This window comes from Bolinopsis microptera, chromosome 9, assembly GCF_026151205.1.
Source record: "Bolinopsis microptera isolate Bmic1 chromosome 9, MBARI_Bmic_1.0, whole genome shotgun sequence".
NCBI lineage: Eukaryota > Metazoa > Ctenophora > Tentaculata > Lobata > Bolinopsidae > Bolinopsis > Bolinopsis microptera.
In genome coordinates, this window is record NC_087080.1 from 14,098,216 (window position 1) to 14,123,606 (window position 25,391).

At 38.9% G+C, this 25,391-nt stretch overlaps 1 long non-coding RNA gene across 1 annotated transcript; it reads right to left on the minus strand.

Moving 5' to 3' along the window:
* Window positions 1-86: 86 nt before the first annotated feature.
* Window positions 87-2,201, minus strand: LOC134821226 (uncharacterized). Its single transcript, XR_010160994.1, has 4 exons — window positions 2,127-2,201; window positions 1,806-1,984; window positions 1,058-1,209; window positions 87-594 (listed from the first exon to the last, which is right to left on the minus strand). It is a non-coding gene; the product is annotated as an uncharacterized LOC134821226 (long non-coding RNA).
* Window positions 2,202-25,391: the final 23,190 nt, after the last annotated feature.

Here is a 25,391-nt window from a genome sequence, read left to right on the forward strand (position 1 = left end):
GCAACCTTATTGGCATATTACCACTAACCACTCCTTCGTAGGGAAACGTGCCCTAACCTAAGTAAAAACAAATAAAATAACTGATCTAAACAAATAATTTTGAACTTGTAAACATGATCAATGTTGAATGTGTAATACGTTACCATCCATGTGCCATCTCAATAGTCAATACAGGTTATTAAGAACGATTTGGTATTTCAGTGAACTATTAGTTTACCCTCATCTCTACTGCAAATTTCATACGTTTTAAGATCAACAATTCCATGTCAAGAGGAGTCCCCGCCCGAAATAACATAAATTAAACATCCTGTAAGCGTTATTATCTAATCAGCAAAACAAATAATTTCACAACTATACCAAATGTGGTGTTAGCCGACTGGCTTTTTAAACGACTTTTCAATCGACCGATGAAGAAACACACTCGTTTTTACAGATGTACAAGATGCACAAGACTTTGATCAAACATTTAGTCCCCTACATATCAGTCAGTCCCGAATGAAATGTCCCAATAGAAAGTGACAGTTAGGACACATGTGAGTAGCGTCTTTAGTTTCCTTCATGAAGAAAGGAATCAGGCAGCACCCGAATACACACCTGAGAATTTGTTTGACAGTTACCGATATTAGTAGCTTAGTAGTTGAAATGTTGATCATTAACATCGTTGGAACATCTGATGCAATTACGAAACACTTACAATCTACATGGTACACATTTTACTTAATTGATTAGAAATGACTATACGTATATTGTAATGTATATGAGTATTAAAATTAAATTATAAAGCTTGTGTAGGGGTCGTTCACATATTACGTAATCAATTTTTGGACAATTTTTAAAACCCCCCCCCCCCCCCCCCCCTCCGTAATCAGTTTTACACTGTTGTATCAAAATTAAACTAGCGTAATCATTTCGAAATCCCCTCGGCTGATTACGTAATATGTGAATGACCCCTAACATCAAACAGCAAATACATCTTTCCAAATTAAAAGTGAGTCAAAAAATCATAATCAGAACAGAAAGAGAAACTCTTTCGACGTGACAGTTTATTATCACTCACCCACTAAGTGCCAGAACAGTGCAAGATAACCAAGTGGTAAAACCACTGTCGTATGTCACATATGTGTGAATGTTTCTGTGACAACGCACACAGTACACAGGTATACTTTCGCTCCCAAAATGGCAAAGGTATGGTAGTTCGAATGTTTCCCACTGAAAATAAAATTTGTTGATTAAAACGAAACAGAAACTTAAGTTAGGGTTGTTTATTAAGAGATTGCAATTGATTGTGTTAAATTAGGGGTCAAATTGTTCGGAAAATTGTTCAATTTTGGGAAATAATTTAAGATGCGGTTATGGTTATGGTAAGGGTTGATGTTAGGTTTCAAATCTGGGCTCCAGAATCAGTATTTAGTTTGATGTTTGGTGCTTGGTGCTATAGTCGACGATTCTTATTACAACTAATAGCAGTGAGTGATGGTCGCAAAACATCATTAAAAGAATGAGCCCAATTCGTCGACGCTGGTGAATTAGTTACACCTAACGTTTCCACATTGATTTGCAGCTCGCTCTAACACCAAGCAGTTAAAATTAGTTTTAATATAGATTGCATCGAGATAGATGATCCTAACACCATAACATTATATACTATATAGTCTAGAAACTTCAACCGTCGGAATCCAATATATATTTATGGAAACTAAGAACCAAAGTCGTCGTCAACTAATAATATTCAAGATAAGTTAAAGATATAATTCCAACAAGCTGAATATGAAATGCAGTTTAAAGAAAATTACTCAGTAATTAACCTCATATGAGGGCAGATCAATCGTGTTCTCGGCAGGATTAGCGTAAATATCTGAATATTTAGGAGGAGGTGTTATAACCCGGCGTCTCTCGCTCGATACCATACCGGGACTCGGGTAATAACCATGGGAACCAATAGACAGGTCAGAGTGGAGTCACGTGTGCACGGAGTTACAAGTACCTACGAAGAGGGGGTAACTGTGAGAGCTCCAAATGTACAGCAACCACAAATGAGGACAAAGTATAAATTTATACTGTTGCACAGCTTGTATGTTAGATGTTTGCACATTTTGTTGTACATCACTTTATTTCACTGCACTTACGTTTAATGAGATATAGTGATGTTTGCCGTGTACCTAGAGTCAACGTATATTCAAGCAAACACCTTACTATAATGCAGAGGCAACGTATAAGTGCGGCGGGTTTGGATTTGTGGTATCGCACTGTTGGCACCTGGCCTAATATATGTACCACACTATCGGCCGTTATTCGGGCACTATCCGTCGCGGAGTAGAGTCCGCGGCGGAGCCGCCGGACTCCGAGCGGAGTCCGGCGGTGCTCCGCCAAAATGTATTTACACTGGACTCAAATACATTTTGGCGGACTCCGAGCGGAGCCGAGCGGACTCCGAGCGGACTTTAAAGTCCGCCGCGGACTCCGAGCGGCTCCGCGGCGGCTCGGCGGAGTGTCCGCCGCGGACTAAGCCACTAGGCGGACTCCGGTCCGCCGCGGACTCCGGCGGAGTGCTTGGCGGACTCCGGCGGACCTCTCCGGCGGACTTGAATCCGGCGGAGTCCGGCGGACTCCAACAGAGTCCACTGACTTCCGACCTCCGACTTCCAACCCTCGGCTAAATTTGTCACGTGACATACAACATAGCATTTTGCAATATTGTGGTCAGATGAAAAGGTCGCTAGTGATAAACCTTAACCATTACCCTCACAATGTCAATAGTGTACAACAAGAATTTTGACAAACGGCGTATTTTCGACCGGTGTTTCGGCGTATTTAACATGTCTAATACCTGCCAATTAGATTACTCTGGTACTCTCTTCAAATAGTCAATTATAAGTACTGAACAACAACACCATACGTGCTGGACAGTACACACGTACGTGTTTATACAATATTCATATGATATCACATTCAAATAGGTCTCGGCACGATTTACTTGATCAATACATCGAATTTTTATCGATGTAACGACTTTTCCAGACCACAGAAGGTTAAAGGTACCTCCACCGGAACTAGCAACTATAGCAACTATAGTAACTATAGCAACTATAGCAATTATAGCAACTATAGTAACTATAGCAACTATAGTAACTAAAGTAACTATAGCAACTATAGCAACTATAGCAACTATATAACTATAGTATCTATAGCAAACCATATTGCAACTATAGCAACTATAGCAACTATAGGCAACCTATAGCAACTATAGCAAATATAGCGACTATAGTAACTATAGCACCTATAGTAACTATATCAATATAGCAACTATAGCAACTATAGCAACTATAGCAACTATAGCAACTATAGTGACTCCACTAATTATGGCATTTTTATGAAATAATTTCGTTAGGAACACTGACCAATAGTATGTGACTTTGTCGCACTATCAATAACGGCTGTGAACTATAATAACAGGTGACTTGACACTGAAACTACTGAGGGAGAGTGTCTCACGGCAGGATATCGTGTTATTAATAAGCTGATATTAACTTCACTTTCTTTTCTTTCCCAGTATTAAAATCTAGTATTGCTGACCGTGCTGACGGTAGTTATTTCGATTATGTAATAAATATCCTATGAATAACCAGTATTAGCTTTTTTATCGACGAAATTTCTCATGAATAAACCTTCTTACAATAATCACTAGTCACATCTTATGCTGTTCAATTTCCATGGCAAAAACTGCACACCATGGATGATTATACAATAATCTATCAAATAGCTGAGAAGAAGCTTGAGGAATGCTCTTTTTCAACGCTTTTTTGGCAGTAACCCTCCTGTGCTTTTATCAACCAAACCCTTACTAACATAGTTAAAAACCTTTTTAAAATTTAACTCGGGGTCACATTTAAAACAGCCCGTGTTCAATGTTTACTAAACTCTCAACTTCATGCCCCAATTCCCTTTTTTTATGTTTCCTTGTTCTTTAAAAAAACTAAAACCATTCCTGCCCCCGAGTTTCCAAACACCCCCCACAAACCCCCCCAAAAACAATAAAGGGCAGTTTTTTCCGGCCATTCCAAAAATTGCTAATGGGGGATAGCTTTTTCAGGACCCTCCAAAACCCCCCAAAGGCGCCCGGAAACCCCAAACCCCCAACTCTAATAAAACCCCTTTCCAAACCCCGGGGAGCCCAAACAATAAAAATTTGTTTTTTTTAAACAGCCGGCCAGGGTTGCCCAAAACCCCATTTTTTTTGTTGCCCTAACTGTCCGGGAAGCATTCCCCCCAAACGCATAGGGGGGATTCCGGGAATCAGGGGGCCCCAAAAAAAAACCCCGGGAAACTTGAAAAAAATTTTATCCCTTCAAGGGCCCTTTTTCCTCAAAAAATTTTTTCTTAAAATTTGGGCAAAGCGATTTGGGGGGGGGAAAGGGAACACCCGTTTCCCAGGGAACAATCCTTATCTTTGTTATTTTCCCTCGAGCTAACTTAACAGGGCAAAAACATTTTTTAACCACAGAAACTGTTTTTTTACATATCATACATTTTTCCCAAAATATTTTCAGCACAAAAAATTTCTTTCACCGGGGCCATTCCCTTTACCTCCCCCGGGGGGCCACCAAAAAATTTTGGGGGGGGCCCCATTTTTGGGGTACCCTTTTGTAAAAAACCCCTAAACCCCCTTGAATGGTTTTCCCAAAGGGGTTGAAACCCCAAAATTTTCCACACACTTGTCTAAAGTACAACCGGGGCTAAATTCCAAAAATTTTGGCCCAAATTTGCCCGGGGGGGTAAAATAGCCCCTTTAAGGGGGGGGGGGGGTCCATGGGGTTTTTTGCCCCTTCTGGGAACCCCTCTCTCCCAACCAGCCGCCCCCCCTTCTCCGTTTTTTGGGGTTCGTTTTTATTTTCTTGGGGTTTCCTTTTTAAGGGGGGTATAGGTAGGTCCCCTTTTTCCTTGGTTTCCAAGGGGGGGGGACCAGGTTTTTTTAAGGGGGTAGGGATTTATTTGGGGGAAAGGTCCCCCCTGGGGGGTTTGGGAATAAAAACCCCCCACCCCCCTACCCCAAAAAAAACCCCCCCCCCCCAAAAAAAAACCTGGATAAAAACCCTGAGCAGGAAAAAAAAATTCATAAAGGGATTTCATAACCTTTATTCAAAATTTTGCCATTATTCAATATTGTAGGGGTTTTAACGAAAAAAAAAGCGGGGTTTTTAATCAGCGTGTTTTTTTTGTTTCCTTTTAAATAATGCTCATAACCACCTTTGGGGGAGCCCCAAAGGGGAGCCCCTTTTTTGGACCCCCCTTGTGTATCGGGGGGGCCATTGTGTACTGGGGGAAAAACCAAACTGCATGTTTATTTTTGGGTTTTAAATTTTTTGCCAGCTTTTTTTAGACGCTGGCTTAACGTTGAAGTGTTTGCTTTTTCCAAATAAAAAGATTTATTTAACTTTTTAAATTTTTTTGGTTGGGGGGAAATGAAAATTTCCCAGCCGGGTGGGAACAACCAAAGGGCCCTTTTAAAACCCCCGCTAAATAATCATTTTTATCTTTTGCCCACCGGGGCCCTACCACAGTTTTAAAACCTGCCAGACAAACTCTATCCAACCACATAAAAAATAAAAATTTTCAAAGGGCGTGTGCGCCCACAACCCGGGGTGTATAAAAAGCCCGGGCCACTGTTGCCCAACCCCAAACCCCCAACCTAACACTTTATTTTAAAAATTAAAAAAACCCTTTCTAACAAATTTCTTTTTCTTCCCCAAAAAACACAATAAGCGGGAGCCGTATCCAAAGCGGGTTTTAAAGAAGAGGTTAAAAGCTGACGTTTTTATAGCTGCCCGTTAAAAAGCGACTTTAGTGTTCAGATTAAAACGGGGCCGTTTTTATAGCTAAAGGAAATTTTGGCTGAGGGGTTTATATACCGGACGTTTATTATGCGGCCGTTTTTTAATAGTTTGATTTTATTAAGCCGGACGTTATTGGGGGCTGACGTTTTTATATACTGATTTTTTATAGCGGGGTTATTGGGGCGGACGTTTATAGCGGACGTTATTATAGCTGAGGGTTATTTGGGCTAAACTTTATTTTTAAGCTGACTTAAAAAGCTACTTTTAATTTTTAGTTTAAAGTTATTTTACGTTTTTAAATAGCGGACGTTATTATGCTGACGTTATTAAAAAGCGGGAAGTTTTATTAAAGTTTGACTTTAATTAAAACCTTATATAGTTTACTTTTATTAAAAGCTAAAATTAAATTAAATTTTTTATTAAAAAGCTGCCCTTATTATTGTGGGCTGGACGTTTTTTTATTGGTTTTACGTTAATTGGGGAAAATAAACCCTTGAGGTTTTTTATGGGGCGGACTTTATTAAAAGGCTGGGGGGTATTAATACTGAGTTTATTTTTAAAAAGCTGCGTTTTTATAAGCTGAGTTATTAAAAAAGCTAAACGTTTTTTTAAACAATTTTTTTTTGTTTGGCGTTATTGTTTTGGGCCGGGTTAATTGTTCCCCCCCGTTTTTTTCCCCTTGGGGGTTTTCCTTTGTCCCCCGAGCCCCTGCCCAAATCTTTTTAACCCAGATCATTTCCTCTCGGGCCCAAAAAAATTTCCCCAAAATCCAAGATTTCCTCGCAGATTATCTGAAATTTCCCTCTTCCCCAATCGGAATACTCCTAAATCCAAAAGAAAATTTAGGGCAAAAAGCATTCTTTGGGAAAATATGCAAATTAGGTTTCGTCCCGGAATGGGGTTTTCAGGAAGGTATTGTCCATAGTCCCGGGCACCAAAAAAAATTTTGGTTAGACTAACACAATGTGGAAAACCTTCAAAAGAGAAAATTCAAACTGTTTTAAATCAAATTAAAGATATGAAGAAAACCCCTTTAAATTATACTGAAAGGGGGGTACCCTTATATTTAAAGGGCCCCTTTTAAGGGGCCCTAATTAAAACTCTTTATAATGCTTAGGTGTATCTTTTTGAAAGTTGGGAGACTCCCAATGTATAGTATTTAATTAAAAACATTGAAGGGGAAATTTTTTCCAAGATTGTTTTTTTTGGGGGACGCTTTAATTTCGCTGCAAAACGGATATTTTTGGGGGAGCACGGGGGGTTAACACTACTTTTTTTCATAACTTTTTTAATTTTAAATTTTAAATTCCCCCTTGCTGAAATAACAGTGATTTAAAAAAACCTGAAAAAGAGAAAAAGGTTTTGGGCAGAAATAATTATCAAAACCCTCGGCTCATAATTCTGCTTAAATTTCTTTCCAAATATTTCCTAACCCCTGACAACAACCCCGAAAGTACTTCATTATCATTTTCCCCAGTGTACTATACCTCCTTTTTTCCCAAATTATAATAAAAAAGAAATTTAAACCTTTAAGAAAAGACCCAAAAGTACTTTTCCCCTTAAATCCAAACCTTTGCCCGGGTACATCACAAGAAATTATTCACTACTATAAAATAAAACTCGCACAAACTGAGAAAACCTTAAAATTAAATCGCCCCACCCGCCCGAAAATTGCTTTTTTCATGCCGGATAAAATCTCCCTGAAAGTTTAAAACGGGAGAAAAACAGTAAACAATGCAATCACGTTGAAACCTTTGGGGTCTCCTTTGTCTGTCAGTTAAGTTATTATCCTCCCGGGAAAAAACCACAACCCAAAAAAAAACCCCCTCAAATTATAAAATTAAAATATTACCTAAAAAATTTAACTGCCCCCACCAGCGAGGTAGAAAACCCAAAAGGGCGGGCCTTTATCTTTTTCACATAAACTCCCGGGATCCCGCAGTCGCGTAACTGTTGCCCCCCGGTACATCAGGTTTATTTTTTTTTCAAAATTTTTTGGGCGGGCCTTTTGGGTTGGGGTGGGGCCGGGCACGGGGGGGGGATTTGGAAAAAACATTCAACCCCGGGGAACTTTTTCATTTAACAAAAAACCCTTTTTTTTTTGGAAAGGGAAATTTTTGGGTTTCATTCGGCTCGTGGTGCGAGAGCGGTTTTTTTTTTTTGGATTGGGTATTGTCACACCAGGGGGGTTTCCCAGTGGTGTTTTTAAAATTTTTTGGGGAAAATTTCAGAAACTCTGGATTTTTCTTTTCTTAGGGGGCGCCCATTTGCTTATAAAACAAGGGGTTTTGCATAAAAATAAACCATATTGACACGGGGGGCAAGTTGAGTCTGTACGGAACCTAGATTTCAGATCCTTTTTTAAAACTTGCCGAAACGCAAGGTCATCCACTATTTTAAAACCCGGGCGGGGCACTAACTCCCTCTACAACTCCAGGACAAATGTTTCATAAATCCCTACCAATTCAAAAAAATATATCCTTGTGTTTGAAACGCCGTTAGAACTGCCCCTTTTTCCCCTTCAAATCCCCACACCCTCTCGAGTTTCGAAATTTTCCAGGAACTCTCTTAAAAATTTACTAGACCCCGGTGATTTAAACCCAAGAGGCTTGCATATAATAAAACAAATTGGGACACGGGTGCAGATTTTGAGTCTGTAGGGAAAACCTATAGTTTCAGTTTCCTTTTTAAAAAATTTTCCCGTCCCGAAAGGGTCACCAATACTTTAGCCCGGAGGCACAAAAAACTCCCCCCTAAAACTCCATGACAAATTTTTTCATATAACAAACCCAAGTTAAACAAGAAATATCCGGGGTTTTTGAAAAAGGCTGGGTTAGAACTGCTCCTTTCCCTTCAGTTTTCCCCACTTTCCCGGGATTTTTCGTAGCGGGCCAGAAAAACTCTCTTAAAAAAATTCCCTAGACTGGGTGATTAAAAATCAAGAGGTTTTGAATATAATGAACATTTTGGACACGGGTGCAGAGTTGAGTCTTTTAGGGGGAACCTAGTAGTTTCATTTTTAATTCACCCTGAATTTAAAAAAAAAAAAATTCGCTGAAACTGATTTTTTCTTCAGAACTCAACTTTTTTGTTTTTTCCCTTTTATTCTACAATTTATCCTCAATGGGTTCAAACACACAAAAACGTAAACCAAAAAAGGGGAATTGAAATTTTTTTGGGGGTTAAGACAAAGCATGCAAAAATGTTACTTTTAGTAACACATTTTGGGAAAACAACCCCCGCAAAAAAGTAGTTTTTTGGGGGGGTGGTTTTTTATATTTTTAACCTTTTTAGTTAGTTATTTTATTACACCCGGGGTTTAAAATTTGGTTTTCGATAAAAACAGTATCTTTGAAAACAATTCCCGGGTTGGGGGTTTCGGAAAATTTCCCTTTTGGGGGTTCCCCTTCCTGTTTAAATAAATTGCAAATTTTGCTACGTATCCAAAACCCCTGTCAAATATAACGATTTTAAAATTTTTTTTTAAATCCCAAGCTTCCTTTCAGGGGATACCCCTTTTAAACCTGGCAACCCCCCCGCTCATAAAGCTTCCCAAGCTCACAAACAAGTGTCAGCAAGGATAAAGAAGATATTCAGGCATTTCTGCACGGGAGCCAATCACAGTTTACCATAAATTAAATTTTGTTTAACATCCTTATAGGTTAATTTATTTACGTTTTCAAACATTTTCAATTTCATTTCCTTGAATAAGGGGTCGTTCACATATTAGGGTAATCACGATGGGGGGGGGGGGGTTTTTCCCCGAAGGGAATTACCCCGGGTTTGTAATTTTGACACAATAGCTATGTGGAAAACTGTTTACGGGGGGGGGGGGGGGGAAAAAATTTTCCCCAAAAAGGTGATTACGTAATAGGTAACGCCCCCTAAATTTTTTCGGGCCCCCGGGAACACCCAAAAATATTAAATTTTGAAATTTTTCTTTTTTTTTTAGTTTTAAAAAACCGGGGCCCTAAAACTTTCGTCCTCATGTAAAGGTGGGCTGTTTTAAACCCCATTTTATAATAACATTCTTGAAAAATTTCCAAAAATCGCCATCGAATTTAAAAATTTTAAGCACCCCAATAATGATTTTGGGGATTTGAGTTGTAATTGTACCCCATAGCATAACAGGGGGCCCTTTGGGGAAACTTTTTTAAAAACCCTTTAACTTTTTAAAAAGTAACGCAGGGTGGTATTTTGGGACACAAATCATTTTGTTAAAGCAAAGGGCGGAGGGGAAATCAAATTTATGCACCTAATAAACCCCTAATAGCACCCCCGGTAGTCAAAACCCCAGCAAACCCCAAAACCATTTTGCATTTGGCAACGCTTTTTAAATTTTTCCCAAGGGAAACGTTAAAAAAGTACAAAAAAAAACCCAATAATTTGAAAAATTAAAGGAAAATGGCGGAGGGCGAAACAAATAAACCATAACTTTCTCCACTAGTCAGAGAGCGCTGTTTTCCAACAAGTAAAGAAAAAAAGAGACCCATCAAGGAGAGCTCGGAAAGGAACGGGAAAAAATTGGGACCAAGGTTGCTCGATTGGGGGGGCGGGGGGTGATCCCCCTTCGTGCCCCGACCAGGGAAAGGGGTAGTCCCCGGAGACCCCAAGAAAGGGGGGGAAAACAAAAATACCTATCAAGGAAAATATGGCACCTAGAGAGCCCGGTTCAAAATAAACTTTCTGGATCGGGGGGGTTTCAACACACACGCCTTTTGTGGGGTTTTTTTTTAAATTCGGGGTTTTTGGTAATGGAAATTTTTTTTAAAGCATATTTTTGATCAGTTTTAATTGTAAATCGAATAAAATTTGGGGACTCGTACCTATTTTTTCCCAATAAAAATTGTACTACTTTTGGGAAGTAATAACAGTTTTAAGAGCAACACGAAGCTGACGATCTTGCGAAAAAGACAAAAAAATTTCCCGGGATTATTTTAATTAGCCCTGTTTGGGAAATTTAAGAAAACCACAGCTTTTCACACTGCCCAGGTTTGAATTTCCCAGGGATCAAAGTTATTTCCCAAAACCAAATTTCCTAAATTCCCCTTAATTTTGGGGAATCGGGGGGAAAGCTGGCCCCCGGGCCCCGGGACAGGGTTCGGCACGAAATTTAAACTAAATTGAATGATTTTACATCTTAGTTCCACTTTTTATATTAAATCAAAAAAGAGGGGAAAAAAGAAGTTTTCCGTTTATGAAAATTGTAAGGGAACCTTTAAACGATTAATTTGGGGTCAACGAAACCTGTACTCTTGTTTGCCCGGATCAATACGAATTTTTTGGATGAAAGGGGTTGGGATGCCCTTTGTTTTTCAGAAAAGTATTGTAAAAAAAAAAAATAAACCCGGGTTTTTTTGTGGTAATTTTCCCAAAACTTATTGCGGTTTTTTTATATTTTTAAAACCTACATATTTAAAAATTTGGAAGGGCACCACTCAAAAACCAGCAAAAGTTTCCCACACAGGGTTCCACAGAAATTTAGTTTATGTGGGACATTTAGAATTTCTGAATAAAAATTTTTTAAACCCAGCACAAAGTAAAAAAAACCCTTTTTAAAAACTTCTTTCAAGAGGATCCTCCCCCCAAAAATCACCCTTTTGTTCGTGCGGGCTATTTTTAAAAATATAGATCAAGAAATAAGTAATTTTCATATCAAGATCAGCTTTAATCATGGCCCTGCAGGGGGTCGATATTTTTGGTTTGGGAAAACCAAAATTTAAGCGTTTAAAACTTTAAACGAAATAAATATTTTTTTTTAATGCTTAAAATTAAATTAGGTGGGTAGAAAGCCAGAAATTGTTTGGGCGAAAAATTTTTAAATTACTCGGGAATGAGAAAAAGAAAAACCCAAGGAAAAAAATTTTTTGGATTTACACATTTTTAATTAAACGAAACGGTTACCCTTTGGTCCCCAAAAATTAAATTTAAAAGTTATAGGTACGGGTGCAAATAATCATAAAAACAAAAGATTTGTTTCTTTAAATGAGAAATCCATCGATCCTGCAAAATTTGGGTTTGTTTTGGGGGGATTATTAAACTTTTTTGGGTTTCCCTAGGGGTGACTGAAATCCCGGGAAATGGGGCCCCGTAGGGTTCCCGGGAAAGGTGGCCTATGGGGGCCGGGTATGGTGGCCAAATGGGGGGCCGAAATGGGGGCCCCGTATGGGGGCCGTATGGGGGGCCGGGTTTTATGATCAAAATACCTCCCATAATGAGTATTTTTTCATTGTTAAAAATGAAAGGTTTTTTTTCCCACATCAAAAAACTTTTCATATAAAAAAAAAATGTGCCTACTAAGTTTTCAGGGGTTTTTTAAAATTTAATATCCCTACATTGTATGAATAAAATTTTCTGGCGACGGAAAAAGCTTTTTTTGGGCGTTAGGGAGAGGGGAATAGATAAATGTATATTATATATTGAATCCAGAATGTACAGTTTTTAAAAGATATATTAAATATCGACCCCTATAATGCACGTTTTAACTAGTTAGCTATATACCTAAATATAGTTTTATAACTAGTTAGGGGTTCAATTTTTACGGGCATTCACTTTTGAACGACTTCCCTGGGTTTTGTATTATTTTTAGGGTTATTTATTTAATAAACCCAAATTTATTGGGGTTTTATAAAGGGCCCCTTTATTTAAATTTTATCTAGTTTTCAAAAAACGCCGTGTTTTTTTTACCTACACAAGAAACATTTCCCCCCCGTGTTTTGAAAATTCCATTTTTTTTTTTTCGTACTCTTATTTTTGCATTAAAACCCCAAAACCTTACCCAAAAATAAGACATTTGGGTTTGTTGCACTTTCTGCCCTTTAAAGTTAAATCAGTTCGATTTTTGATAGTAACATTTTGTCCACTTTGACAAACGTTAAATATATTTACAGTTTTAAAAAAAACTTAAAATCTCAGCGCATTTCTTTTAAAAATTTTTAGTAATATTTAAAATTACTTAAGCTACCGGGCACTGCCCACCTTTCACAATTTTCCCCAAGCGTATGAGACACCAGCAACATAAAAATTACATTTTTTGTGGTCAACCCAAAAAGGGCTCCAGAATCACGACGTGGGTGCATGAGAAACTGTAAATATCCCTCAATATTAGAATACGGTATCCCGCACCCCCAAACCAAAGGGAAACCCAAACATCAAAATTTTAAAAGATTTAAAAACGGGACCTAAATGGGCGCGGCAAAATCTTTAAAAAAATGCTTTTCCCCTTTTCCCCCAAAATAACACTCCCCCTATATCTCGCAGCCTTTAAATCCCCCCCGGTTTTTTATTCCCCCTCCCCAAAAATACACAATATCTAATTAAACCCCTCCGTGTTAAAACCCGACCAGTCACTATCCTTTCCCCCTCCCACTGATTAATATGATTGACAGGGCTGATGGTTATTTTGCACGATTTCCCTTTGGGAAACCATAAATCACAGGGTTTTAGGAAAAGAAAAGATGAAAAGTGTTCCCACATATATCCACCAATCAAAAATACCCAAAGTTTGCACAATGGGGACATTAGCACCCCTCTGGGTTTTATTATTTGCAATAGGGCTAGTGAAAAACCGCCCCCCATATCGGGTTGGCCTGGCAGGGGGGTTGGCAATAGGGGGTTAATAAACCTGCAGGCTCTTTTCAAAGGGGGTTTTTTCCAGTACAGGGACTTTTCCCTTTGTCTATATGCTCGGGGTCCCTTACACACTTAAACTGTTTACCGGGCGAATCGCATTTTTTTGGCGGAAAGGGCCGGATAAAGGGGGGGGGAATTTTCCGAAATAAAATGGGCTTTGGGAAACCCCGCCCCATAAAGTGAACCGGGCCCTCTTTTAAACAATAAGCAAATTTGGGAAATTTTTTCGATCGGAAACTCGTTTGACAAATTTCGTTTTTTACATTTTGATTGGGGTTTTAAATTTTACCTCTTTAACGGGGTACTAAATTTTCCCTTTCTATTTACCCGTATGGGGGTGCGGTAAAATGCGCCTTGCATTAAACCCCTAGTTGGGGGGTAAAATGCCCTTGCATTTAAACCCCTATGGGGTGCGGTAAAATGCGCCTTGGCCTATTTACCCGTTTGTTCCCTAAAATGCCCTTGGGTAATTTTCCCGTTGTGTGGGGGTAGAATGCCCTCTAAAATTTTCCCTATTTTGCGGGGAAAAGCCCCTTTTTCTTAATTTACCCGTATGGGCGGTAAAATGCGCCTTGCTTTTTTACCCGTATTGTGCTTTAAAAAGCGCCTTGGGTATTGACCCTATGTGGGGTAAAATGCGCCCTTTCTATTACCCGTATGTGTTGCGGGGAAAAGGGGCCTTGCTTTAACCCCCTATGTGTGCGGTAAAATTGGGGCCTTTTTCCAAATTTTCCCGTAAGGGGTAAAGGTTTAAAATTTCCCCTTGCAATTTAAACCCCTATGTGTGCGGTAGAATTGGCCCTTTCATTTTTCCCCCTTTTGTGTGCGGTAAAATGCGCCCTTGGGTATTTACCCGGAAAGTTTGCGGGTTTAAAAAGCCCTGCTATTTACCCCCTATGTGTGCGGTAAAAAGCGCCCCTTTCAATTTTTCCCCTATTGTGTGCGGTAAAATGCGCCTTGCTATTTTACCCCTAGGGGTTTTTGGGGAAAATGCGCCTTGCAATTTTCCCTATGGTGCGGTAAAAAGCCCTTGCTATTTAAACCCAAGTTGCGGTAAAATTCGCCTTGCAATTTTTCCCTTGTGTTTCGTTAAAATGCGCCTTTTTCTATTTTCCCGTATGTGTGCGAAAAATGCGCCTGGTTTTTTTATGTAAGGGGTTTGTCGTTATGAAGGAGAATTGGCGGTAGAGGGAAAACCCCCCTTTTATTTTTTCCATCACCTTTGATCGCTCCTGGACGACCCGAAGGGGGTGGATAAATGTCGCTGAGGTCAGCCGACGTTTTGAAACCGGGCCATTTTCCATTGATAATAACACGTACGGGGCCCCGGGGTTTAAAACAACAACGGTAAAAAGCGGAAAATTTTGAGCTGCTCAGTCCCTTTTTCAACCAAAAACATGTTCCCAAGGAAACTTAAAACCCTCCGATGTAGCTTTGGGAGCAAAGTTAGAAAGGGTCATTTTTTAATTAAACCATCCCTTTCGCTAACTACTGCCAAGTTCTGCTTGGGATTTTTCCCAGGGTTGATTTGTTACTTATCAGAAAAAAGAGAGAGAGAGACTTCCCGGGCTTTTTAAAGGGGGTACCTAACATCAAAAAAAATTTCCATTTTTTAAAAGTTTTTTACTTGTGGCTACGAAAGGGTTTTAAAAGGGACCTTTACTCGACCATTCGGGGTAACCCCTAGTTTTACACTCCTCAGGGTTAACCTTTTTTTGTGGGCACATTAAATCACTTTTTCCCCAGAGTAAAAACAAAAAACCCTACTTTTAATTGGCAGGGTTTTTGGATAAACTTTAAAACGTTTCAATTTTTTTAGTTTTTTATGGATAGACATTTGACTTTAAAAAAAACCAAAATTTAAAAGAAACAATTAGGGAATGGGTAACACCCTGCCCCACTCTGTTAAACCCCAAAACACGGGCCCTGCCGACTTTGTTTTCCCGTCCCCCGGGGCCCCCCCATTCCCTTCTGTAAAAACACCCCACCAAGGGACTTTAAGGTAAGGGCCACTGGTTAACCGTCCCAAAAATCCCCCATTTTAAATTTTACCCCCAAAAACCCCCCCGATTCTTTCTCTCTCCACAAGGGCTTCCCCAAGGGCCCCATCCCCCTTATTTTAAAATACTTCTCGCACTCTTCGCCAGGGAACCGGATCCCGGGCCCAATAGCCGACTAGAAGCCAACCCAAAGCCAACCATTTCCCCCCTTAGCAAACCCCCCGGCCTTGTGGTATTCTGGGCCCGGCCATATGGTTTTAAATAATTTCCCTTTTCTCCCGTACCGTGTGGTGTGGGAATGGTGGTTTCTTTTAAATCTGTTTTACACGTTAGATTTTTATTGGGGCGACTGGGCCTGATCTCTGGGGTGACTGCCAAAAACTGCTTTCGAAAGATAGGTTTAGGGTGGGTTAGGGGTTTCAGCTACGCCAAAAGGTAAAACAAACTTGGGATATTTCTTGGGGAAATTTTTGTAAAAAAAACCCGGGTTTTTGGGTGTTGTAATTTTCAGCTCCGCTGGGGAAAGATTTTAGAAGTAAATTGGGGGATTTCAAGGAAGGGGCCCTGGCGGTGTTTGGGGTTTGGGAATTTTGGGAGGGTTTAAAAAACTTTTGGGGATTTGAAAGGTTTCTACTTTTTAATCTTCCACAAAAATGCAAAACACAAAGAAAAAATTTAAAGTTGTTTTTGATCATCTAAGGCTTTTAAATTTATTTCCCCCCGAAAAATATTTTATTATTCCACAAAGCGAAACGGCCCAAAATAACTTTACGGGGGGATGGGGGCCGGTGGTGTGAGTGCTAAAATCACGGCAAAAAAAATCAAGGAAAAAATTACAATGAAATTTGCATTTTCATCTTGAAAACAAGCAAAAAAATTTATGCCCTTTATAAAAAAATATTTTAAAAAATTGGGATTATCAAAATTAGTCCCAAAATCACTCCAAAGGGTATATTTCTCTCTTTTGGGGAAAAAACCCCCATGGTTTGGTAGGTGTTTTCTAAGAAACACCCGTTTTTTCTCTATAAGAAACAGGGAAGAAATTTATAGGGACACAGTAGGGAAAAGAAATAAAGGGACACTGTTTCTTTTAAATCTGAAATTTTTCAGGTGTTTTACCCTTTTAGAAAACCCTTTTTCTTCCCTTTTTGTACCCTTTTAACCCGGGGTTTTTCAAAAACAACAAATTTTTAAAATTGTACTTTGGAACAGAGGAGTCCGGGGGGGGTCCCCATTTTTTTTAGTATTAAAATTTTAAAAGTCTGCCCACCCGGGGGGGGGACGGGAAATTAAAAAGCTAAAATCTAATTTAACATGGTTTGAATTGGGGCGGGAAAATTGGGAATAAAAGTATTTTTTGAATATTGGGACAGGGGGGGCCAAAAGTTCCCGTGGGCATCCCTTGGGTTAATAGCCGGGGCCTTGAGTGCCCAAATTTAAAAAATTCTTTTTTGGGGAAAGACTTACTTAAAAATCACCGGGGGCGAGGAATTTGGGCAAATCGAAAAAAATTTGAGTTCATTTGTTTCAAATGAAGGTTTATTTTTTTTTCATTTATTTGATAGTTTGGATAGTCGGGCTCAAGCAAATTTTTTTTAATCGTGGGTTTTGGGCCCTTCAAAATTTAATTTTTTCCCCGAAAAAATTTGAACTTTAACTTTTTCAGTTTAAAACCCAGATAAAGAAGCTAACGAGTTTAAATTTATTTCGTTTGGGCAGGGGGGAATGGTTTAAACCCCAAACACGTTGGGAAAAGGTAAACCACCCGTTAAAAAATTATGGGAATTGTTTTTAAAGGGGTTGTGTCACGGTGTCCACATAATTTACCCATCAATTTTGTTTTAAAGAGAACAGAAAAGCTTTATAACCTTTGGGCCCTTTCTAACCGTTTTTCCTCATGTTTTCCCAAAACATGTGCAATAAATTTTTAAATTTGGCCTTCCGCATGTTTCAAAGAAAAAAATATGGGTGTTTTAATAATTGAATGGGGGGGTCTAAAAAATTTGGGAAAATTTTAAATCTTTGGCCCACGGAAAACCTCAACCCCGTAATTCCCGTAAGGGCCCTCTGCAAAGCAACAGCTCCCCAAATATAAAACACGGCCCGGGGCTATTTAAGGGGCCCAAAGTATGCCCACCTGGCTTTTTCCGGGGCCCCCCCTGTACTATTTAAAAAAAATTTTAAAAAAAAAGAACAGGGGAACCCGGGAAAACCGGGAAATTTTTCACTTTAAAACCTTTGCATTGATTCCCGGCCCGGGAACCAAAAGTAATCTATTTATTTGCATATTCGGTTTTTTGCCGCTGGAAATTGATTTTAATCCATACCGTGTCGGGGTTTAAAAATTGGGTTTCGCCCCCCTCACAGTATTCAAAAACGAAAATTTAAGGGGGAAACTAGTCAGGGGGTTTTCCCAGTTTCAGGGGTTTTTTTTTTTTGTCAAACAAATTTTTAGGTAAAACCCATTTAAACCCAAAATATACATTCAATTAAAAATTAGTTTTTCATCGTGCTGGCAAGGGGGCGGGCCGGGTTTTTTGGGTTTTCCTTTACCCTTATACAGTATTAATTTTAGGGGTCCCTTTTTCCCGTTTATGCAGTCGAATTAATGTTTATTTTTCGGGCCCATTGAAAGGGTTTTTGAAGAGCTTAAAAAAGGGGTTGATTAAAACTTTCATACAATTTCTCGGTGTAAATTTAAAGTTTTTCCCCATCAAGCCCATGTGAGGGTTTTTTTTCAAAATATATATTGTTTGGAGGGGTACATCCTAAAGTTTTTATCAATATCAAACCCAAAAATGCTATTAAAAATGCAGGGGGGGCAAAAAATCTTTGGTTTGTTCAAGAAAAAAGAGCAGACCGTGGGATTTTCCCTTTTTGAAAAATTTAGAAAAGGGAAATTTTTTGCAACGGTGACTGAGAACCCTTTTTCCCCTTTTACCTAGCACTGAAAAAACCAAAAAAAGTCCCGATCACTAATGAGGACCCATAAAATCTCAAAAGAAAAATGGTCCCGTAGTTTTTGCCAATTTCCCCGAGAGGGGAACATTTGAATGCGGGGGCGTGGGTAAATTTTTACTCTGACTTAATAATGCCGTTTTCCCCCCACTTTCAGTTGTTTTTTTTTCCCCAATTCCCTCAAGCATTGGGGGAAATTTAATTGCAAAATAATAAAAAAGTGCAATTCCAGAATGACATAGACCCGGCCCTTTCCCAAATTTTCCTTGCAATAAATTGGGGGAAATTTTTGTTGGGGTAGAAAAATTAAAAAAACGCTACGAAAGGGATATCTTTGCCAAAACCCCGAAATGGGTTTCTTTTGACTTTTAAACAATAAACCTATCCCGTTTAGGTTTGGGGGGGAAGGTGGCACGAAAATTAGGTATAGGGTTTTTAGTAACCTTTGAAAATATAGGGCATAAACGTGATGCATTTAAAACCCCTTAAACGGTCATTCTATTAACACAGTTTTCAAATTTTTTTTAATTACTACAAATTATTCAATTAAATCCCCTGGGAAAATTTCTTAAATTGGTTTGCAAAAACCCCCCCCCCCCCCCCCCCCCCCCCATGTTTTCAAAAGATTAACGACAGGGGGAGGGGATTGAAAAACACACGTGCCCGGGAAAATAATACCCCTTTAGTGGGGGCGCAAGTTGGGAGATCTTATCTTTAAACGTGATCATCAAAAATTTCCCCCTGGGATTTTGCAAAATACGAAATCACGGTAAAGTTGGGGCCCTTGGGGAGACCTTGAGTTCCAATTCCATTACTCTTCAAACCGGGGGGGGCCCCAGAAAGATATTGGGGAATTCTCTTAAAATCGGGGAAATTTGGGGCAACCCTTTATTCCTTTTTGGGTCGGGGAAAAGGGGGGAGGCACAATTTATGTTAATTATTTATTTCAAGTTCGGTTCGCTTTGAATTTACATGTCTAGTCAGTCAACTTTAGGCGGTCAGAAATCAGAATTAACATGATTTTAAACCGCCATAACTAGAGTACGTGCATCTTTGTCGTCCTTAGATAATTTTAATTATTCCGCTGCCTGTCCGCTTTTCTAAGTGATATTTAACTTTAAGTATAAGAATTCGCTTTGTACATTTTTAGACTTGCTAGGTATTTAGGTTTATTAAAGTGAAACACATACCATGGAGCCTACGTAGTTCGTTCTTATCACCACTCACACTGCCTGAAATTAAGTTATTTCAGTGAAGTACGAGACCTTCAGAGCATGAATTGACTCGTAAATAAAACATTCATAATTTAAGAAACATAACTTAATACGACACATAATTGAGCTGCAAACCTTATAGTCCAACCCCAAACCTGTCTCTAAATCTACATTTTAATCTAAGGAAACTGACATACTGTGGTGGTAATATGTTGTCACTCAGGGTAACATTGTTCTTTAAGAGGTTAATATCTGCTCTGAAACTTCTGAGACTTCTGAGAGCAGTGTCACCGGCAGACCGGGCAAATTCGTAAATTGCCATAAGGGAAACTAATTCTTATACTTTGATATTCTTACCTATCGAACTACACCGCTCTATACTTCACTTAATTAAAATTTATCTAAAGCGACAATTAATTAATGCAATAAGCTGCCTGTCCTTAACCTTGATAATGATATATCTACCCAGCGACTTAAAGCATCCCAAACTCGTCAATCTGGCTGTGACAATTAGCATTTAGCACAGTGATAATCCCTAAAGAGAGGTCTGTCTAGTGTTTAGTTAGCACTGAAGGTAAACGTGAGCTCCTCCCTCCCTGTTTAGTTACCCTCCATTTCTCTACTTTTACTCCTGCTTAGTTACTCTCCATTTCTCTACTTTTACTCCTGCTTTGTTAGAAATACATGTTCTCTAGATAGAAGAGAATTGTAGATTATTTAGTATTTATATTTAGGAGCAGAGGCAACATATAACTGCGGTAATATTTTGCAAATAGTGGGATTCCGCCCCTGCCTCAAAGTTTTTATGTGCGGCACATTTGGAGACAAAAAACGCCACAATTAAGCTAAATAATTCGCCAAATTTGCAGCCTTGAGGTACTCTCAGGTTGAATTATTCAACAGCGTAGTGTATAAAGTGTTGCCTTTCACGATTGTTGAGTTTAACATAACAAATAACTTGCAAGGTTAATGTCTTACACATTGATTACTGCGGATGTTGAACTGGGAACATATGACTGAGGCAGTGTATTCAGTATTGTATCTTTCAACATTTCAACATTATATTCCAATACAGAGTGTGTATAAAGTGTATCATGAATAAAGTGACTCGACTTCAATTCAATGAGGATCACGATCCAGGATTCACCTTCTTTTCTTTTCATTCTATATCAATTAGCTATACTTATAGTATTGAAAGTTGCTACATTGTCAACTTGCCATCTGATAATGTGTATTCCTTATTTTTTAAATTAATCTTTCCGGTGTTTTTGATGTTACGTCATGAAAAACGTTTGACCCTAACCATGGTTATGGGCATTTCGATCATATCTCATTGTTGGTGTACACAGCAGTACCAAGTGCACAAATCTGATAGAACGAATAACGGCCGATCGCGATGGTGCGATAAAGTGCGGTATTAAGCCATAATGCAAATCCACATATACCGCCTCTGTAAAAAACACTATACGAGACAAAGTGTGGAGAAGTAGAAGAGTAACTTTCATAAGGTATTGGTCACAAGGTGAACGGCTAACTACGCTTAAGCTGTAACTAGCTTACCACATTACACTAAAGCAATAAAAATAACTATACAGTATCCGTGTCTAACTGGGTTTTTAACTACATCTGATCTGAACTGACTGTCGTAAGAGTTTGTTATATAGCTGCAACTATTCGTATTATTGAAGTCTTAGCTGGAATTAGGTGGTCAACACCGGGCTCGTAATGTAAGATAATGATGTTTCTTCGAGAAATATTGTGCGAAACAAACGATTTATTTCAAACCATCTAAATATAAAGATATAAAACTTATTAAATGTTACAATTGAGTGCTTCATAAGTCTAAGGTCAAAACATCGCTGTAACTAAGGCCAGTATTGTCTTTGTCATATTATACTAGGTCATGGGTACAGATCAAATATATTGCTTAGGAATAAAATTGTACAGTATTTACTGTTGTCTGTAGTCTACTCTTTCGTCTCTTAAGGTGCGTCCTTCACATATTTTCATGGAAAATGAATGGAAAACTAATTCAATGACAGCTGCAGATCTTCACCTAGCATTAGCAATAGGCAGCATTATTTATGCTAAAGCGCCAATTACCATTTCTTGCAGTTGCACCGCCCTTGTGATCACAGTTTGTATGAAGATTGAAGTACATAACGTGCTCTTGCTCATATGTGACATTATCGATAGATTAATTTGGCAGTAAACATATGGATAATAGATGTGGATACTGGTGGGGAGGTGAAACACATTTGTTTACTTTAATAGTAAGCACATGTTCAGCGGGTTGAGGAGGTGAAACACATTTGTTTACATTTTTAGGGTAAGCACATGTTCAGCGGGTTGAAGAGATGATACACATTTTGTATTATAGAAGGCTTGTAACACTTGTAACGCTTTCTTGTTACCCCCCTTTGAAGGCCCCGAATTATTTTATGAACGGAAGCTCAAAAATAACCGAGAAATCGACCTTCTTATTAACTCATTTTTATGACTGTTTCTGACCTAAAATTGCACGAAAAATCGATTTAGCTAGGTTTCAGAACCTATAAACACTTCCTTATCCCTCAAAATCGATGTTTTATAGTTGATACGAGCAACAAGCAACATATGTTTTGATCCTTCGGTTCTACTCATGACCTAGGCAGTTAAAATGAACCCGACAGATCGAGGCAATCCTCACATTAACAGATCTAACTGGTACTAACACAATTTTCAGATATAAATGTTCTTTGCGATACGTTTATTGCAGCTTTGCAACTTGAGTGAAGACCAGAGTACGAAAACACACAGCAGGTAAGCAACTCACTTTAGGTGACTGTTCCTCACGAGCATTCTGATCCTGCAACATATGAACAGCTAGGGAGATCGTCTCCTTAATAAATCGGACAGGTACTATCACAATTTCCAGAGCACAGCATGATAACAAAGTCAAAAGAAACACAACGAAGGTAGGTTACCAACACCACAATATAACAATTATACTAACAACTGAATTAAATTTATTCTGACGACGGGCAGCCCTGATGTGCTCGTTCATCCTCAACGAGCGACCACTTGTAATAGAGGTGTTATGTCATGTGACACCGATCCGTCCAATCACAAACAGGACGAGTCAGCAGATCGATATCGTGTGTTTACTTTCCTTATCTTTATTTGACCCTCTGTTCACATTGTTATCTCTACCACATCTCGGCTCGGCAAGGTCCGCGTGCAATATCTGCACCGCGGTAAACACGCCATGATTACGTCATGAACTTGAAATAGTGTGATTGTTGTACTTATATAACCGTGCCCATTGCCCACGTACAATACAAACTGTTGGGGGAGGGGGGGGGGTTTAACCCATATAATACCAACAACTCTAAACTTTCGAATTTTTTGATGAAATTTTGTTTCCGAAGCACTGAGGTACCAACTCCGACGGTGCAATAATTATTTTGAAAAAATTCATATTTTTTATAGCTTTTTCGACCCGTACTTTTAAAAAGTTCATTGTTGGAGCTTGCGTTTTTGGAACATTGCATCGTACTTTTAAAAGTACATCATATATTTGAATGATGTACTTTTAAAAGCACGGGTTTAATAAATAATGTACTTTTAAAAGTATGGGTTTAATGAATAGTGTACTTCTGTAGGTACGATAGGTAATTAAACAGAAACTCAGGGTCAGATAATAAAACTAAAAGCCCTTGTCAGAATGGCTGAATAAAATTTAAACAATACCATACAAAATTTAAGTGGTACATTAAACAAATCATGATAGTGGGAACAGCTATACTTATAAACTACTATCATAATTCCATTTACCAATTTACTAGAATTTTACAAAAATTGTCAGGTTTTGTGCTTATCACTCTAACTGATGATAAGGCTTAAAATAAAGCACACAAAGTGCAACGTCACATACTTCGCACTTAGCCAGACGCTTTTCACAACTTAAAGAATACCTAAAATGGTGAGAATGAGAAGAGAGTAGCAGAAGCTGAGAGAGTTCTAGAGGAGCATAAGAGAGTAGCAGAGGTGGAGAGAGTTCTAGAGGAGCAGAAGAGAGTAGCAGAAGCTAAGCGTATTCTAGAGGAACAGAAGAGAGTAGCAGAAGCTGAGCGTATTCTAGAGGAACAGAAGAGAGTAGCAGAGGCTGAGACAATTCTAGAGGAACAGAAGAGAGTAGCAGAGGCTGAAACAATTCTAGAGGAGCAGAACAACTCAGCTGAGGAAATGCATAGACTACAAGGAAAGGAATCTTATGTTGGAACAGCAGATTGCTGATGGCACACAATCATGTCAGTATTTAATAATAAACATACAGTAGCAGCCAGCAGAAAAGTCAGCATCGCCCGCATCCACGTGGAACGCTCAATTGGCTATCTGAAGCGGTACAAGATTTAGGGAAACAAAGTTGTGGCGAAGATGTTGCCTTATCTGAGCGACATCGCATTCGTGTGTGCCCAACTTGTTAATTTGAACCCTGTTTTTTTGAGGGAAGTGGACAGTGATTTTTTTTAAATTACCAGGTCTGCTTAAATAACTAAAAAATTATGTTAATATTCTGTTCATGACTGGACGATAAGTTCCTACAATCCCCCCCCCCCCCCCCAACAGTTTGTATTGTACGTGGGCAATGGGCACGGTTATATAAGTACAACAATCACACTATTTCAAGTTCATGACGTAATCATGGCGTGTTTACCGCGGTGCAGATATTGCACGTGGACCTTGCCGAGCTGAGATGTGGTAGAGATAACAATGTGAACAGAGGGTCAAATAAAGATAAGGAAAGTAAACCCACGATATCGATCTGCTGACTCGTCCTGTTTGTGATTGGACGGATCGGTGTCACATGACATAACACCTCTATTACAAGTGGTCGCTCGTTGAGGATGAACGAGCACATCAGGGCTGCCCGTCGTCAGAATAAATTTAATTCAGTTGTTAGTATAATTGTTATATTGTATTGTGGTGTTGGTAACCTACCTTCGTTGTGTTTCTTTTGACTTTGTTATGCTCTGGAAATTGTGAAAATTACGCTCTGGAAATTGTGATAGTACCTGCTCTGGAAATTGCGATAGTACCTGTTCGATTTGTTAAGGATACGATCTCCCTGTTCATATGTTTGTTATATATGGTATTAATTTATTATGTAACTTATTTATGTATATTATTCCTTAGTCTCGTATGACCATAGTTGGTACTACAATAAGTGGGTTTCACTTCTAAGTTACCGTATACTAAATTGTTACAGGATCAGAATGTTCGTGAGGAACAGTCACCAAAAGTGAGTTGCTTACCTGCTGTGTGTTTTCGTACTCTGGTCTTCACTCAAGTTGCAAAGCTGCAATAAACGTATCGCAAAGAACATTTATATCTGAAAATTGTGTTAGTACCAGTTAGATCAGTTAAGGTGAGGATTGCCTCGATCTGTCGGGTTCAGCTTAACTGCCTAGGTCATGAGTAGAACCGAAGGATCAAAACATATGTTGCTTGTTGCTCGTATCAACTATAAAACATCAATTTTGAGGGATAAGGAAGTGTTTATAGGTTCTGAAGCCTAGCTAAATCGATTTTTCGTGCAATTTTAGGTCAGAAACAGTCATCAAAATGAGTTAATAAGAAGGTCGATTTCTCGGTTATTTTTGAGCTTTCGTTCAGAAAATAATTCGGGGCCTTCAAAGGGGGGTAACAAGAAAGCGTTACAAGTGTTACAAGCCTTCTATAATACAAAATGTGTATCATCTCTTCAACCCGCT